The sequence below is a fragment of the Dipodomys spectabilis genome, unplaced genomic scaffold (assembly GCF_019054845.1).
Source record: "Dipodomys spectabilis isolate Male_0828 unplaced genomic scaffold, ASM1905484v1 ptg000106l, whole genome shotgun sequence".
Taxonomy (NCBI): Eukaryota; Metazoa; Chordata; class Mammalia; order Rodentia; family Heteromyidae; genus Dipodomys; species Dipodomys spectabilis.
The window spans coordinates 352,604-367,900 of NW_024870783.1; the positions used below are offsets into that span (position 1 = coordinate 352,604).

General features: G+C 43.1%; 2 pseudogenes; both read left to right on the top strand.

The window, feature by feature from the left end:
- Positions 1-770, top strand: LOC122114137 (annotated as a pseudogene).
- An 8,185-nt stretch (positions 771-8,955) lies between these two features.
- Positions 8,956-9,699, top strand: LOC122114177 (annotated as a pseudogene).
- The last annotated feature ends 5,598 nt before the right edge of the window (positions 9,700-15,297 follow it).

Genomic DNA, 15,297 nt, shown 5'->3' on the forward strand with positions numbered 1-15,297 from the left:
TACTCTCAAAATGAGGTGCCCTGTTCAGCTCCTGGGGCTGCTCTTGCTCTGGGTATCAGGTAAGAACACACTAGAGCTGAGGAAGGAGATGGGAGGGGCTGAGCTCTGCTCTCCATGTGTGTTATGTCCACTCCTGCATATTTGCTCTCTTGAATGGAAATGTGGAATATGTATCTTTGAGAGTGAGGAAGATTCCAAAAGGAACAAAGACGCATGCTGTTTTACAAATTCTGATGTGTGTGTGTGTGTGTGTGTGTGTGTGTGTGTGTGTTCATCATGTATTTAATGAACATTTTGTTAGATGAAACAAAAATAAAAAAAATATAGCCTGCAATAAGATAATTGTGAAAATGGCTCATGATGCTGGTAACTAACCCTGTCCACTTTTCTAATTATTTTAGGATCCAGTGGAGATGCTATATTGACTCAGACTCCACTCTCTCTGCCTGTCACCCTGGGAGAGCCAGTCTCCATCTCCTGTAGGTCGAGTCAGAGTCTCTTATATAGTGATGGAAACACCTATTTGTACTGGTTCCTACAGAAACCAGGCCAGTCTCCACAAGCCCTAATCTACTTGGTTTCCAACCAATATTCTGGGGTCCCACACAGTTTCAGTGGCAGTGGGTCAGGCACAGATTTCACATTGAAAATCAGCAGGAGGCTGAGGATGTTGGCGTTTATTACTACTTTCAACATACACATGTTCCTCCCACACTGATAGAGCCCTGAACAAAAACCACCCTGCCTGGTGTAGCAGAACTGTCACGTGTAGCCTTTGTTAGGAGCAGCACAACAGCTTTTCTGAGTGAATATGAGAGCAAGAAGCTAGAGAAGTCAGGATACTAAGACACTGTTGTGCTCTCTGAACCAAGCATTTCTGATACCCTTTAGGATAGTGCAGCAAAAGCCATGGAATTGCACAGGCAGCCATATGGCTCCTTTGGCTGATGGGATGATAATACATCATATGGTTTAATAAATACTCATTCTGATTCCATTTTCTTCTCTATCATTTGTCCACTGGATTTGAACACTACAAATTGGATAGTTAATATTAGAAATTAGTGCTTTTCAAATAATTCTCATCTTTGGCTGTGGTGGTGGGATTTACCAGCTCAGTATTAGCTTAAGCTATATTGTGACTTCCAGAGCTAAAGGGAACATGTGCACACAGCATGTCCAGTTGTGGGAGATGAGAGAGGACTGGAGGATCAGTGCTGTCCCCAGCAGGTCACCAGAGTCCTCTGCAGTGAGCAGGACACTGCTTGTGCTCAAGGGCACAGACTGTGTCCTAAGCTTCATCATGCCCAGGCTAAGAGTGAGGGAAGGACAGCAGAGTGACTGTCCATTATTCCCTAGATTTCCTTCTCAATTTCAGAATTTAAAATGATAAGTTATACAATTAAATATTAGTTTACCAATCAATTAATACCTAATTTACTATGTATAAACAATAGACATATAGCTTTTGCATTCATGCATTTATGAAGTGTTCCTCGATGTTCTGATAAGAACAGACTCCAGTGGATTTAAGACTCTGTTCTTAGGACTCTGCTGACTCTCCTCATTATCCCAGTCCCTCAGAAGCAGTGAGAACGGCCCTTGAGCATCCTTCCAACACAGTCCTGGCCCCGGAGCTTTTTCCAGGGCCAGGAGGCTTTTCTGGAGGTAGGTTTAAGAGCTTTGCGCCCGTTGGCCTTGGCTCTTCTTGACTTGGGCAGGCGCTCGCTGCTTGCACAAGTTGCTCTTGGTCTTGGCGAAGCCGCAGGTACAGCTCTCGCCAGGACTCGCCCTCTGCTGGTTTTTCATCCTTGAATGCTTTGCAACAGCGGATTTGCCACAGCCTGTCTGTGCCACTGTGCGCCACTGTCCTTGAATGAGTGTTCCCTTGAGGCTGGTGCGGAGAAGGGGTAGAAGTCTGGGAAATGGGTGCTAGGAGAATGCAGGGCGGCCTGGCAGTGGCTGGAGTGCTGTGTTGCGGGAGCCCACGGACATAATGGGGACACCAGGGAGCCAGGGAGTCGCGCTTTGGTCCAGAGTACAGTGGCATCTTCAGGGACTTTCTGACAAAAGGCAAGGCCATCTCTTCCCCTCCCTCTCCCTGTGCCCCTTTGCCTTCTGCTCCCCTTCCCCCTTCCCTTTCATCTCCATTTACCCCTTCCTCAACACCTCCTCCTTCCCCTTCTCCTTCCCTTTCCCTTTTTCCCACTTCCCAGGGCACAGAGGCTCCCGGCCTAGATGAAGAGAAGGAGGGCATCCTTTTCATGTCAGGCAGCCGATCCGAATAGGCCTGCAGCCCAGGAAAATTAGAGGTTTCAGTGCTGAGCTGCACCATTGGCACCCTGACTGCTTCTGTGGAATTGACGGGACTGGCTGGATAGGCGGCTGAGGTTGGCGCCAGCTGTCCTGCCTGGTTTTCCTGGACCTTGCTTGCCCTTGGGACTGAGCTGTGCATGGAATCCGAGGGTCTTTTGGGGGCGCTGGAGCCATTCCTTTTCAGGTCTCCTTGAGCCAAGGCAGCAGCACGAATCTTGCCCTTGGTCCTCTGTCTCCTCGGCAGCAGCTGGGTCTGGTTGAGGACATCCTCGAAAGACTGTGGAGGTGCGCGGAATTCATGCTGTTGCTGGGATTCGCTCTGGTGATTGCGCCCGCGCAGCTTCGCTGCCTGCGTCTCTGGCTTGCCAGAGGTCTGCTTGACCTTAGAGGGTAGGGGGCCTGAACCTTTCTTCCCCTCTTCAGAGGATCGGCACCCATTTTTTGGTCTGGTCCCAGCCTGTCCCTGGGGTTCCCAAGGGAGAAATTCTTGTGGGAGCCCTGGTGGATCCTGAGACTGCTTGACCAGACGGCTCGCGTTGCCAGGCATGTCCGGGATACCAGTGGGCCCAGGGTCCCGCGAGACTCCAGAGCTGTCCACAGCCCAAAGATGAGACCTGCTGCTGTCCCCAGAGGACACTGGGTCCACTCGGGGACGCTTCTCCTGCCTGCTACTGGGACAAGGGCTGGCAGACCGCTTGCCAGGTCCCTGGAACTCACACAGCTCCCCGGGCCGTGGGGGCTCTGGCCCAGTGTTTAGGCCTCCCCTCCTGCCTGCCGTTTCTTTCCCCCCGGAGCCCCAAACCACACTTGACTCTTTCAACTTGTCCTCTTGCACCCACCCTGCCTCTGACAGCCCAAGAGCCTCCTTCCTGGGCTCTTGAGTATCATCTTGTTCAGAGACCTGCTGTAGAATCGCCGAAAGAAGTGCTGGGTTGCAGCCCAGAAGAGCCAAGGTCTCCCAGCGTGTGTCCAGCTCCTTTGCCATGCTGCCCACCAGCGGGTGCTTCCTAAAACCCCTCACTATCTCTCTGACACCCGTGGCGCCAAGGATTTCTGCCGTGATGGGCAAGACTGAGAGGAGACTCAAGGATTTGCGGAGCTCCTCCGAATGTGTGCTGGAGGCCAGGTGCTCTTGGAGCAGCCGCACGGCTCCCCACAACCACTGGGTGGTCTGCATCCCCATGCCACCCCTGGCCACGTCTACAGAGACGCAGGAACCACACGCCTGGACTCCTCCATCCAGGGGTTCACTCGCCCTGCTCTGAGAGGACAGATCCACATTTGACGCCTCCAACAGGTCTTCCTGCTCCCTCTCACCATCCTCCCCCTCCCTCTGCCCCTTCCCCTGCCGAAGATAGTACTTCCTGGGCTCTAGACCTCCATCCTGGTCAGGGACCTGGCTCAGAGCCTCTGATTTGTGGCTCAGAACAGCCAAGGTCTTCCAGTGTTTGTCCAGTTCCTTGGCCAAACCAGCCACCTGTGGGTGCTTCCTAAAACGCTTCACTACCCTTCTGACACCCGTGGTGGCAAGGATTTCTGCCGTGATGGGAATGACTGAGAGCAGCCTCAAGGAATGAAGAAGCTCGTCCGTGTCTGTGCTGGAGGCTAGGCGCTCCTGGAGCTGCCGCACAACTCCGCACACAGACTCGGCATTCTGCATCCCGATGCCACCCCCGACCATGTCTACAGAGATGCTGGGCCCACTCACCTGGGTTCCTGAATCCTGCGGGTTACTCGCCCTACGCTGAGAGAACGCATCCACATTTGAGGACTTCAACATGTCCTCTGGCTCCGGCTCCCTCATCCGCTTCCACTCCAACTCTCCCAGATCATCCTTCCTGGGCTCTTGACTGCCATCCTGCTGAGGAACCTGGCTCAGAGCCTCTGATTTGCGCCTCAGCAAAGCCAAGGTCTTCCAGCGCTTGGCCACCTCCTTGGCCAAACTGCCCACCTGCTGGTACTTCCTAAAACCCTTCACTGTCTCTCTGACACCCGTGGTGGCAAGGATTTCTGCCGTGATGGGCATGACTGAGAGCAGCCTCAAGGATTTGTATAGCTCGTCGGCATCTGTGCTGGAGGCCAGGCGCTCCTGAATCTGCCTCACCGCTCTGCACTCCCACTGGGCTGCCTCCATCCTTCTGCCAACCCTGTCTATGTCTACAGAGATGCCCAGGACACTCACCTGGTTTCCTGAATGCCGTGGGTCACTCACAGTGCTCTGGGACTCTTGTTCTGGTCGATCGCTGTGAGGCACGTAGGCTTCCTCCTGGTCCTCTCTGCAACCGAGTCCAGAATGATCCTGCCCACCAGCTGCCTGCCTTATATAAACTCTTACTGCCCCACCTCTTCCCACAGTTCCTCCTGTAAGCCCCTCCCTGTCTCAAGCCTGTCACACCCTTACATCCTAGCAGGGGGTCTCCCATGAAGCACCTTGCCTGACCTTCCACAAGTACCCTCCCTACAACTCCCAAGGCCAAGTGTCGGCTCTGACCTTCTTGTCCGGACCTCCTGTATCAAGAGATCCCCCACTATTCCTCTGACCTGGGGGACCAGGGGATGGTGCAACTGGCAACTTCCACTAACACTCCCTTTGTCTCCATCCTGTTTACAGGATCCTCTCTATCTGGTCCTGTATTTTCCACCTTTAAAGATAACAGATAACCTTAGACATACTTTTGTAGTTGCTCCACAAACTCCAGGGCCATTGTCGCCGATTTGATCTCAATGTCCTTCATCACCTGATGTGCGTTGGCACTTCCGGGATTGAACACTTGCTGAGGGAATCGCTGATCCCGCCTGTACCAATCCAACTAAAGGTAGTGGCCATTTGCCTGGTCAAGTTTAATAAATATATAAATGAATGAATAAATATGTATATTATGTGTGTATGTGTGTATTTTAACCTATGTATATGTGCAAACATTTATACATACGTATATATACACAAGCATATATAGTTATATATAATTATATATAGTTTTTACATACATATATATACATTTATATGCAAATCTGTACTGGCCAGTGTCTTTTCCCAGTCTTTCCTTCCTCTTTTGTTGTTCCTTTTGTGGTTGTGGGCTACTGGCTTGCTAAGGAACTGTTTTGTTTGCTTACTTTGATTCAGAGAAAAGGTCACACTGGGAAGACCAAGTTGGACTGGCGCTTTGGAACCTGGTGAATCTGCTGCCTGTAGGCTGATCACAGGTGTGGACCATCAACACTGAGCTCCTACCCCCTGTGGTTAGGGTGTGTTTTGATCTGAGCTTGTTGCTTCTGTTATGGTAGGAAGCAGGTGGGTAGATGGGAGAGAGTGCCTTGATCTCCTCCATCACCTGCTGTGTGTTGGCAGTTCCCAGGTTGGATAATTGTTTAGGGAATTGCTGCTCACACTTGAACTAATCTAACTGAAGCCAGTGGCTATTGGTCTTCTAGAGATAAGTGGATATGTAAGTATATTTTCCCTTATGTAATATGTGCACATGCATACATATATACACATAAATGTACATATACATATGCAGAAACCAATAAAATATACATATATTGCATGTATATATGTGTGTGTGTGTGTGTGTGTGTATGTGTGTGTGTACAGTTAAATGTCTTTTCCCAGCTTTTCCTTCCTCTTTCTTGGTTCTTTGTAGGCTTGTGAGACTTCTGGCTTTGGGGGAACCATTTTATTTGCTTGCTGGGTTTCAGTGACAGGGTCCCACTGGGAAGACCAGGTTAAACTTGAGCTTTGGAACCCGGTGAGTTGGCCACCTATAGACTGTCCCACAGGTGTGGACCATCAACACTGATCTCCTAACCCTCCCTGCTGTTAGGGTGTGTTCTGATCTTAGCTTCTTCCTTCTGGTTTAGTAGGAAGCAGCTTCGGTAGATGGCAGAGATTCCTCCACGTCTTTCATCACCTGAGGTGAGTTTTCATTTCTCAGATTGGATAATTGTTTAGGGAACTGCTGATCACTTCTGCACCAATCTAACTGAAGCTAGTGGCCATTTGTCTTGTGCATATACATATGTATATATATATAATTTATACATTTATCCTTATATACATTTATATGTTTACCTATGTATATATATGAGTATACACACACACATATACCACTCTATATGCAGATATATATGTGGATATCTATCTATCTATATCCCAAACTTGAAATATGTTATCAAACAACATTTAATAGGAAGGCTTTAGGATCTTATTTTTAACTCTCTTGCTCTGAAATTACTCATTCTCCATCCTCCACATTTCTATTGTTAGAAAATTTCTTAGAAAATAATCATTCCCCATAGTTTATTTGTTCAAAATCCTTACTAACAAGAGAAATTATATTCCAAATTAACCACTTCTTCTATTTCATTGTCTCTCTTTCTCTCTTTTCTAGTCTCTTTTCTGGAATATTTTCTTTCTTTATTTTTTTTTGGGGGGGGTAATTCTTCATTTTGTTCACTTCTTTTTTTTAATTGTGAAAATACCATACAGAGGGGTTGCAATTACATGGGCAAGGTAATGAGTACATTTCTTATCAAGCATTGTTGCCTCCTCCTGGGAGTATTTTCTTGAGGTTACATATATGGGCCACCATACTTGGCTTTCTGTAAGACTTCTTATGTTTGCTGAAGAATGTAGTCAACATTATCAACAATTTAAGATCTAGAGGTCTCTCTGTCTTCAGAGTTTGAACATTAGTCTTACTATTCATCCTAACCTGGTGTATTCCTTAGATTAATGTTTCAGTGTTTATAGGATTCTCCACAGATTCTAAAGGATGTCTGAAGGACAAAATCCTAACATGCTCTATCTCAACTTTTCTTCCAATAACCATGAACCCATCCTCTTACATACACAAAAATTCTTCAAACCTGCTTACGACAAGGACAATTTGATTGCACCCAGAAGGTAAATAAGAGGATTTCAAGCAGCCCGTGGGAACACACCACTTAAGGGAATGGAGAAGGAATGCGGTCCTCCCATGCTTTCCCATCCAAAGGGTGCCAATCTCAATCCAGACAGAAAATGAACACCTTCCTGCAGTCAGCAGAGAAAAGATTCACTCTCTGGCACACCTTTCAGCTCCATAACACAAAGCTAATTTAAATATGTACCAAAAAGTCTGAGGGATTTCTGTATTTATCAGAACCCTTATTCTTTGTTGTCACACATAAGTTTAGCGTTTAATATAGGTCATCTTTACCAGTAAATGATAGCCAAAACATCATTTCATAATAAATTAGAATGCTATTTAAATATTTATTGATTATACACTATAGACAAATGAGAATCTTGGATATAGATATATTGTTTACTGACAAATAATAAAATGAATATTACTTACTGACTACCTGGCCTAAGAAATAACATTCTCAGTAACATTGAAGTCTGGATTTCTCCCTTTACGAAAGCTTGTTCAGAATAATAGTATTAGTATCTTCTTTGTTTTTCTTTAGGGTGACATAAATACAAATAATGCATCTTGTAAGTTTATAAAAATGGGATTATACTTCCTAGATTTTTCAGTGGTTTATTGAACATCAACATTATGTTTCTCAGAATCACCTGCATTAATGCATATGGCTGTAGTTCATTTTTGTTACATAGAGCATTCCATTTCTGTGAATGCAGGACAGTTTATTTCTCCTGGGCTAGACCCTGAGATGTTTCCAGTGTCTTCTGTTTCTGGATGATGGCTGTTGTTTCCCTCTTCTGGAGATGATGAGCAAGGTGTTTCAGGCTTGTATAACCAGGAGAGGAGTTGTTGTGTGGCAACCCATGTACAAAAGGTACATCTCCCACTTTACCTGGCAGCCCTGGTTTCTTCCAAGGTCCTCAAGCCAATTTTCAGTGCTCACCAGAACTCTAGGAAAATATCCATCACTTCACAGACTTGCCAACCCTGAGTCCTGGCAGATTATGTATGTCTTCAAGTCTTCTGGGGTTTGAATTTCCTGATTACCAGTGAAATCATCTGTCTTTAAAGTTTATTTTATCCTTTTCTTTGAAATGCCCCAATATGCCCTTGGGTGGACAGTTCTTTCCAAACTGGCTCATTAGCTTTTTTTTTTAGGTTCATGTAAGTAATCTTTTCTTTATTATTATTATTTTTTATTTTGAAAATACCATATAGAGCGGTTACAATTACATGGGTAAGGTAATGAGTACATTTCTTATCAAGCATTGTTGCCTCCTCCTTTGTTTCCCCTTCTTATTCTTTCCCATTTCCCTCCCCCCCTCACCCCCCAACTCCCGGGCCAAAGTTATATAGTTCATTTTTCGACAAAATGACTTGTACATCTCATTGTTGCAATGGGTCCACCTGTATCCTTATTTAAATTATTTGCTTTTTTCCTTCTCCTCCACAAATAATACTGACCTCAAATACAGTGAAAGCAGGGGTTATACTGTGGGGGAGGGACATACAAAGTAACAAAAGAATAATCTTATAAATGTGTTAGAAACAATCGCAGGAAAGAAAAAAACCATTTAAATACATATCTTAGGGTTCATTTCCCTAACATCACCTTATCTGTACTTTTCTGCTTGACTCAGACATATACTATATATTGCAAACAAGGGAAACCATGGTATTTATTTTTCTTTGGGCCTGGCTTACTTCATTTAATATAATTTAGGAAATGGAATCTTATCCTTTGTCTCCTATTCAGAACCTTCACCCTGTCGATCCCTTTGCTGATGCAAGTAAGGGTGATGACCTGCTTCCTGCTCTCTCCAAGGATTATATCTAAGAGTTTTTTTTCTTTCCTGCTTGCTATTGTTTCTAATGTATATATAAAGTACCACATTTTTTTTTGCTTTGTATGTTCCTCCTCCACGGTATAACCCCTGTTTTCACTGTATTTGATGTTGGTATAATTTGAGAAGCAGAAGAGAAAAAAAATTGTTTAAGTAGGGGTATAGGTGGACACATTTCACAATGAGGTATACAAGACGCTATTGGGGGGAGGAGTGTAGCTGTGGAGATCTGAGGGAAGGGATGGGAGGGGGAAAAAAGAGGAGGAGGCAACAGTGCTTGATAAGAAATGTACTCATTACATTGCTCATGTAACTGTAACCCCTATGTACACTATTTTCACAATAAAAACATTTAAAAAAAATGAAGAATTCAATAGAGAAATGGCAGGAAGACCCTTACTACTGTCCAAGAGATCACTGACTATTATGATAAAAAGAAACTACTGAAGGTGTTTAAGAAGAAATTTGCCTGCAATAGTGCTGTAATTAAGCATCCAGAATATGGAGAAGTAATTCAGCTACAGGGTGACCAGCACAAGAACATATGCCAGTTCCTGGTAGAGCTTGGACAGGCTAAGGATGATCAGTTGAAGGTTCATAGGTTTTACCTGGTTATAGCTCCCTAAAGCTTAAGTGAGGATTTCCTTGCAATGAGTAGAATTTCCTCCTTTCCCTTGTCACAAGTTTAAAAACCTCACAGCTTGCATAATGTAACCATTTAGGGTCCGCTTTTAATTTGGACTAGTGTAACTCCTTCATGCAATAAACTGAAAACAACCATCCTTTCTAGTCTTGAAGCCCCTTATTTAAACTGAGGTCAAGCAGCAGGCGCCTGGCAGTGTCCAGCGTGCAACAAAGCAATAATGTGAAGTTTCAGTTAAGCCCATAGCCCCAGAATCACAGGTGGCTATGTCCAGCCAGATGCTCCCTTTGCAGCTTCCCCTGCCCTAAGAGAATGCTGCTATTTGAACTACCCATGGTACTTCAGAGAGAATGGGTAAGTCATCAAGCAACAACAGCTATGCCACTAGGAGGAGCCTTGAGCTGGCCACACATGGGCTAAGTTGGGGGGTCCAAAAAAGAAGGATATGAGACCAGCCTAATAACAATTAAACTTTTGACAAAGGAACAAACATCAGAGTCATCTGTCATGTAGCCAGCTGTGGAGTTTGCAACTTAAGTAACAGCTACTCAGTGCCATGTGAAGTAACGGACTGGTTTTTGGTTTACTTCTCCCAGTTTTAATGTGATATCATTTACTTATATTTAAATGAAAAAGAATCAATCTTTTTTCCCATTATCAGAGAGGAACCTATATAGAGTCAAATTTGCCATATGGTGTCCTTAATTCTCTATTTGGTAACTGAGATCTGACACCCTGCAGTTGGCCCAGCCCCTGCTGATTTGCATCTTCCCCAGAGCAAGGCCCAAGTACTTGATAAGCTGTTTACACACTGTTCAGTAGAATGTTCCAGTCAGCACACAGCATGAACATGAGGAACCCTGCTCAACTCCTGGGGCTTCTGATGCTTTGGCTCCCGGGTAAGGATGGACAACGCTAAGGATTAGTTGGCTCTTCTTGGAATGCATAATTTACTAAATGGCTAATGGATTTTATGTTTTCATTGTCAGGTGCCAAATGTGATGTTCAGTTGACCCAGTTGCCATCCATGTCTGCATCTCTTGCAGAGAGAGTCTCCATCACTTGCAGGGCCAATCAGGGCATTGACAATTATTTACATTGGTACCAGCAGAAACCAGGGAATATTCCTAAATTCCTGATTTATTTTGCAACTAGATTGCAATCTGGGACTCAATCCAGGTTCTGTGGCAGTGGATGAAATGTCTCCTTTTTGTTGCTCTATTTATATATTACCATACATTATAGTATATTATATAAAACTGCAATATGGGTAATATTAATGCTGTGTTCCTCAGATATTTCAATCAATGAACTAAAATGTGTTCTATTTGTTCATATATCTTATAGATGTTTTTCTCATTCTTGCCTGATTGTTTTTATAAAGATCCATATTTAATCAACTGGTTTTTAACAAAAATAGAGTGCAGTGAACCACCCAAAACTTTTTTTTGGTCGTTCTTTAGGATTGAACACTGGGTCTGGGTGTTGTCCCTCAGATCTTCAGCTCAAGGCTAGTGCTCTACACTTGAGCCATGGTGCCACTTCCAGTTTTGTGGTGGTTTATTGGAGATAAGAATCTCATGGACTTTCCTGCCCTGGCTAGCTTTGAATAGTGATCCTCAGATTTCATCTCCCTTAGTAGCTAAAATTACAGATGTGAGCCACCGGCACCCAGCTACCCTAAACCTTTTTGGCATACAACCCTAAGCACTTATATTCATCAGCTATTCATGCATTTTTGTTGGTCTTAGGACTTGAACTCAGGGCCTGACCACTGCCCATGAGCTATTTTGTTCAAGGCTAGGTCTCTATCACTTTGAATCACAGTTTCACTTGTGTTATTCCAGTGATTATAGCTGGAGATAGAGTCTCATAGACTTTCCTGCCTAAGTTGGTTTTAAACTGAAAGCCTCAGATCTCAGGTTCTTGAGTAGCTAGGATTTTAAATGAATAGCAGGGAGCAGGTGGCTCACAGTGTTGCCCAGTTAATAGATGACATATTCATACATATATGGGTATGTTTCTCTATGGAACATGTATTTTAAAAACATGCACAAATATTTATTTATTACTGCACATATATGTATAGTTATTAATATTCAGAGAAAAATACATCATGTGCAGATACACATTCTCACACACACACACACACACACAAACACACACACACACACACACACACACATTATTAGGGATCTGATGAAGGTAGTCTAGTTTTTCCAGAGCCTTTTCTAGAGAAAGATATGTAAGAATGCAGAACATGGAGACTTTGGAGTAAACATATATACACTGCTAAATAATCTTCTTAAACTTATCATTTTCATGAAAGGTTTAAGAAAACAGAAGTAAGTTTGGTGACTTCTCAGGTGATTCTTCTGCATTGTCACATTGGTTGGATTACTTGTAGGTTAAGTACACTTCTGCACATGTCTGTGAAAGTTTCTCGAGAGACAATTGACTAAGGGAGAAAGATGAACACCATTGTCCACAGCCCCTTCCAATAGGCTGCGCTCTCTTCTGCAAGAAAAGGGGAGGGAGAAGGAAGTAGAATATCCACTCCTATTCTTGGGGGTCATGATGTGAAGTCCACTACACTGTGCTAACATGGCAGACTACGACTTCTAATATAAGATTGAAGTAAATAATTCTGCCCTTTAGCCAAAGAAGTGAAGGACCTCTATGATGAAAACTTTAAAAACTTGAAAAAGGAAATCAAAACAGAACTTAGAAAGTGGCAAAAACTCCCATGCTCCTGGATTGGAAAGATCAACATCGTGAAAATGGCAATACTTCCCAAAGCTATCTACAAATTCAATGCGATACCTATCAAAATTCCAAACTCATTCTTCAAGGAAATTGAAGAAGCAATAAAAAAATTCATATGGAACAATAAAAGACCTCAAGTAGCAGAAATGATCCTCAACAGAAAGAACTCTGCTGGGGGAATATCAATACCAAATTTCAAACTCTACTATAAAGCCATAGTAACCAAAACAGCTTGGTACGGGCACAAGAACAGATCTCAGGACCAGTGGAATAGAATTGAAAACTCAGAAATGAACCTACAGAACTATAGCCATCTAATCTTCGATAAGGGAGTTAAAAAATAAAATGGAAGAAAGACAGCCTCTTCAGTAAATGGTGTTGGCAAAATTGTTTAACTACTTGTAGAAAATTAAGCTAGATCCTTATATATCACCCTGCACCAGAATCAATTCCAAATGGATCAAAGACCTCAGAGCCAAAGCAGACACTCTGAAAACATTACAGGATGGAAGAGGATAACCCTAGGTCTCCTTGGCACAGGTCGAAATTTTCTGAATAGAGACCCAGATACACAACAAATCAAACAAAGTTTGGACAAATGGGATTGCATGAAATTGCAGAGCTTCTGAATGGCAAAGGACATAGCTATCAAGATCAATAAAAAGCCCACGGATTGGGAGAAGATCTTCACTACCCATGCAACAGACAAGGTTCTTATATCTAAATATACCTGGAACTCAAAAAATTAAATTCCCCAGCAACAAATCCTCAAAGAAACAACTGCACAATAACTAAGTGGGCTAAAGACTTAAAGACTTAAAAAGAAACTTCTCTGAAGAGGAAAGAAGTGTGGCCAATATACATAAAAGAAATGCCATAAAGAAATGCAAATCAAAACAACATTGAGATGCCACCTCACTCCAGTTAGAACGGCTTTAATCAAGAAATCTAATAACAACCGATTCTGGATGGGATGTGGACAGAAGGGAATCTTACTGCATTGTTGGTGGGAGTGTAAACTTGTTCAACCACTTTGGAAAGTAGAATGAAGTTTCCTCAAAAGACTCCACATAGAGCTCCCCTATGACCCAGCAATCTCACTTTTGCGCATTTACCCAAATGTTTTCAAACAAGACCACAATAAAGCTACCAGCATGACTATGTTTATTGCAGCATTATTTACCATAGCTAAGATATGGAACCAACCCAGATGCCCCTCAGTAGATGAATGGATCAAGAAAATGTGGTATATATACACAATGGAATTCTATGCCTCCTTCAGAAAGAATGACATTGCCGCATTTGTTAGGAAATGGAAAGGCTTGGAAAAAATTATATTAAGTGAAGTAAGCCAGGCCCAAAGAAAGATAGGTCCCCTTGTTTCCTTTATTTGCAATATCTAGTATATGTCTGAGTCAAGCAGAAAATGTCAGATAAAGTGTTGTTAGGGAAATGAACCCTAAGATATTTATTCAAATGTTTTTTTTTCTTTCTTTCATGCGATCGTTTCTAACACATTTATAAGATGATTTCTTTGTTGCTTTGTATGTCCCTCCCCCACAGTATAACCCCTGCTTTCACTATATTTGATGTCGGTATAATTTGTGGAGGAGAAGGGGAAAAACAAGTCGTTTAATGATACAGGTGGTACTGTTGCAACTATGAGAAGTACAAGCTATCATGTCGAAAACGAACTTTACAACTTTGTTGGGGGGGGAGGATTGGGTGCGGGGACGGGGGGAAAGCTAGGAAAGGATGTGAAGGGTAAACAAAGGAGGAGGCTGCAATGATTGATAAGAAATGTACTCATTATCTTGCCCATGTAATTGTAACCCCTCTGTACAGTATGTTCACAATAAAAAAAAAAAGAAATGTACTCATTACCTTGCTCATATAATTGTAAGCCCTCTGTATGATATTTTCACAATAAAAATATTTTAAAAAAAGAAAAAGAAAAAGAAAACAAACTCTACAACTTTCGTTCGGGGGGGTGAGGGGTAGGGAGGATTGGGAGGGGGGGCTGAGGGAGGATGGGAATGGATGGGAAGGGGAAACAAAGGATGAGGCTACAATGCTTGATAAGAAATATACTCATTATCTTGCACATGTAATTGTGACTCCTCTGTACAGTATTTTTACAATAAAAGTTTAATTTCCCATCAACAGTAAAAAAAAGAATTCTGCCCTTCAAGTTGCTTTTAGTAAGATCTTAGTCACAGCAATGGAAAGTTAACCTATCTTTATAACATGTTCTAGCTTACTTTGACTATGATAGAAGATGGATGCTGAACTGAGAGCATTTGGACTCACTATCACAGTTGAAAAGGACAGCTCTTATTTGTAGTAGAAACTTTGGTAACTTATTAGGCAACAATATGTAGAGGTAGATTTTTAAGAGACTGTTTAAATGGGCAAAAATAACTATCAGTGAAGAAAAATAAGCTGAATGTGTAGAAAAACTTCTTGCATTGATAGATTTAACCTGCGGAGGGTGAGATGTGGATATAAACTTCACAGGACAGCTGCAGGACAGCAGATGGGTTGTGAAAACTGGTGTCTGGGTACAGTATTTCTGGAGCAGGATGAGACGGGCAGTTTTTCTCTGCAGGAGGCAAGTGAGTATAGAGCCTCAGACAGCTGGGGTTCCCCCTACAGCTACACTCTTAGCATGGTTTCCAGAACCTTTGATTTAAGAATTCAGTAGTTTGTGTCAAAAATATACCTCATAAGTCCATTGGTGCTGAAGGCACTTGATATCTATAACTAAGAACAGTGAACAACCTACATGAAGAGCAACAGGTTCTTTTTTGTCGAA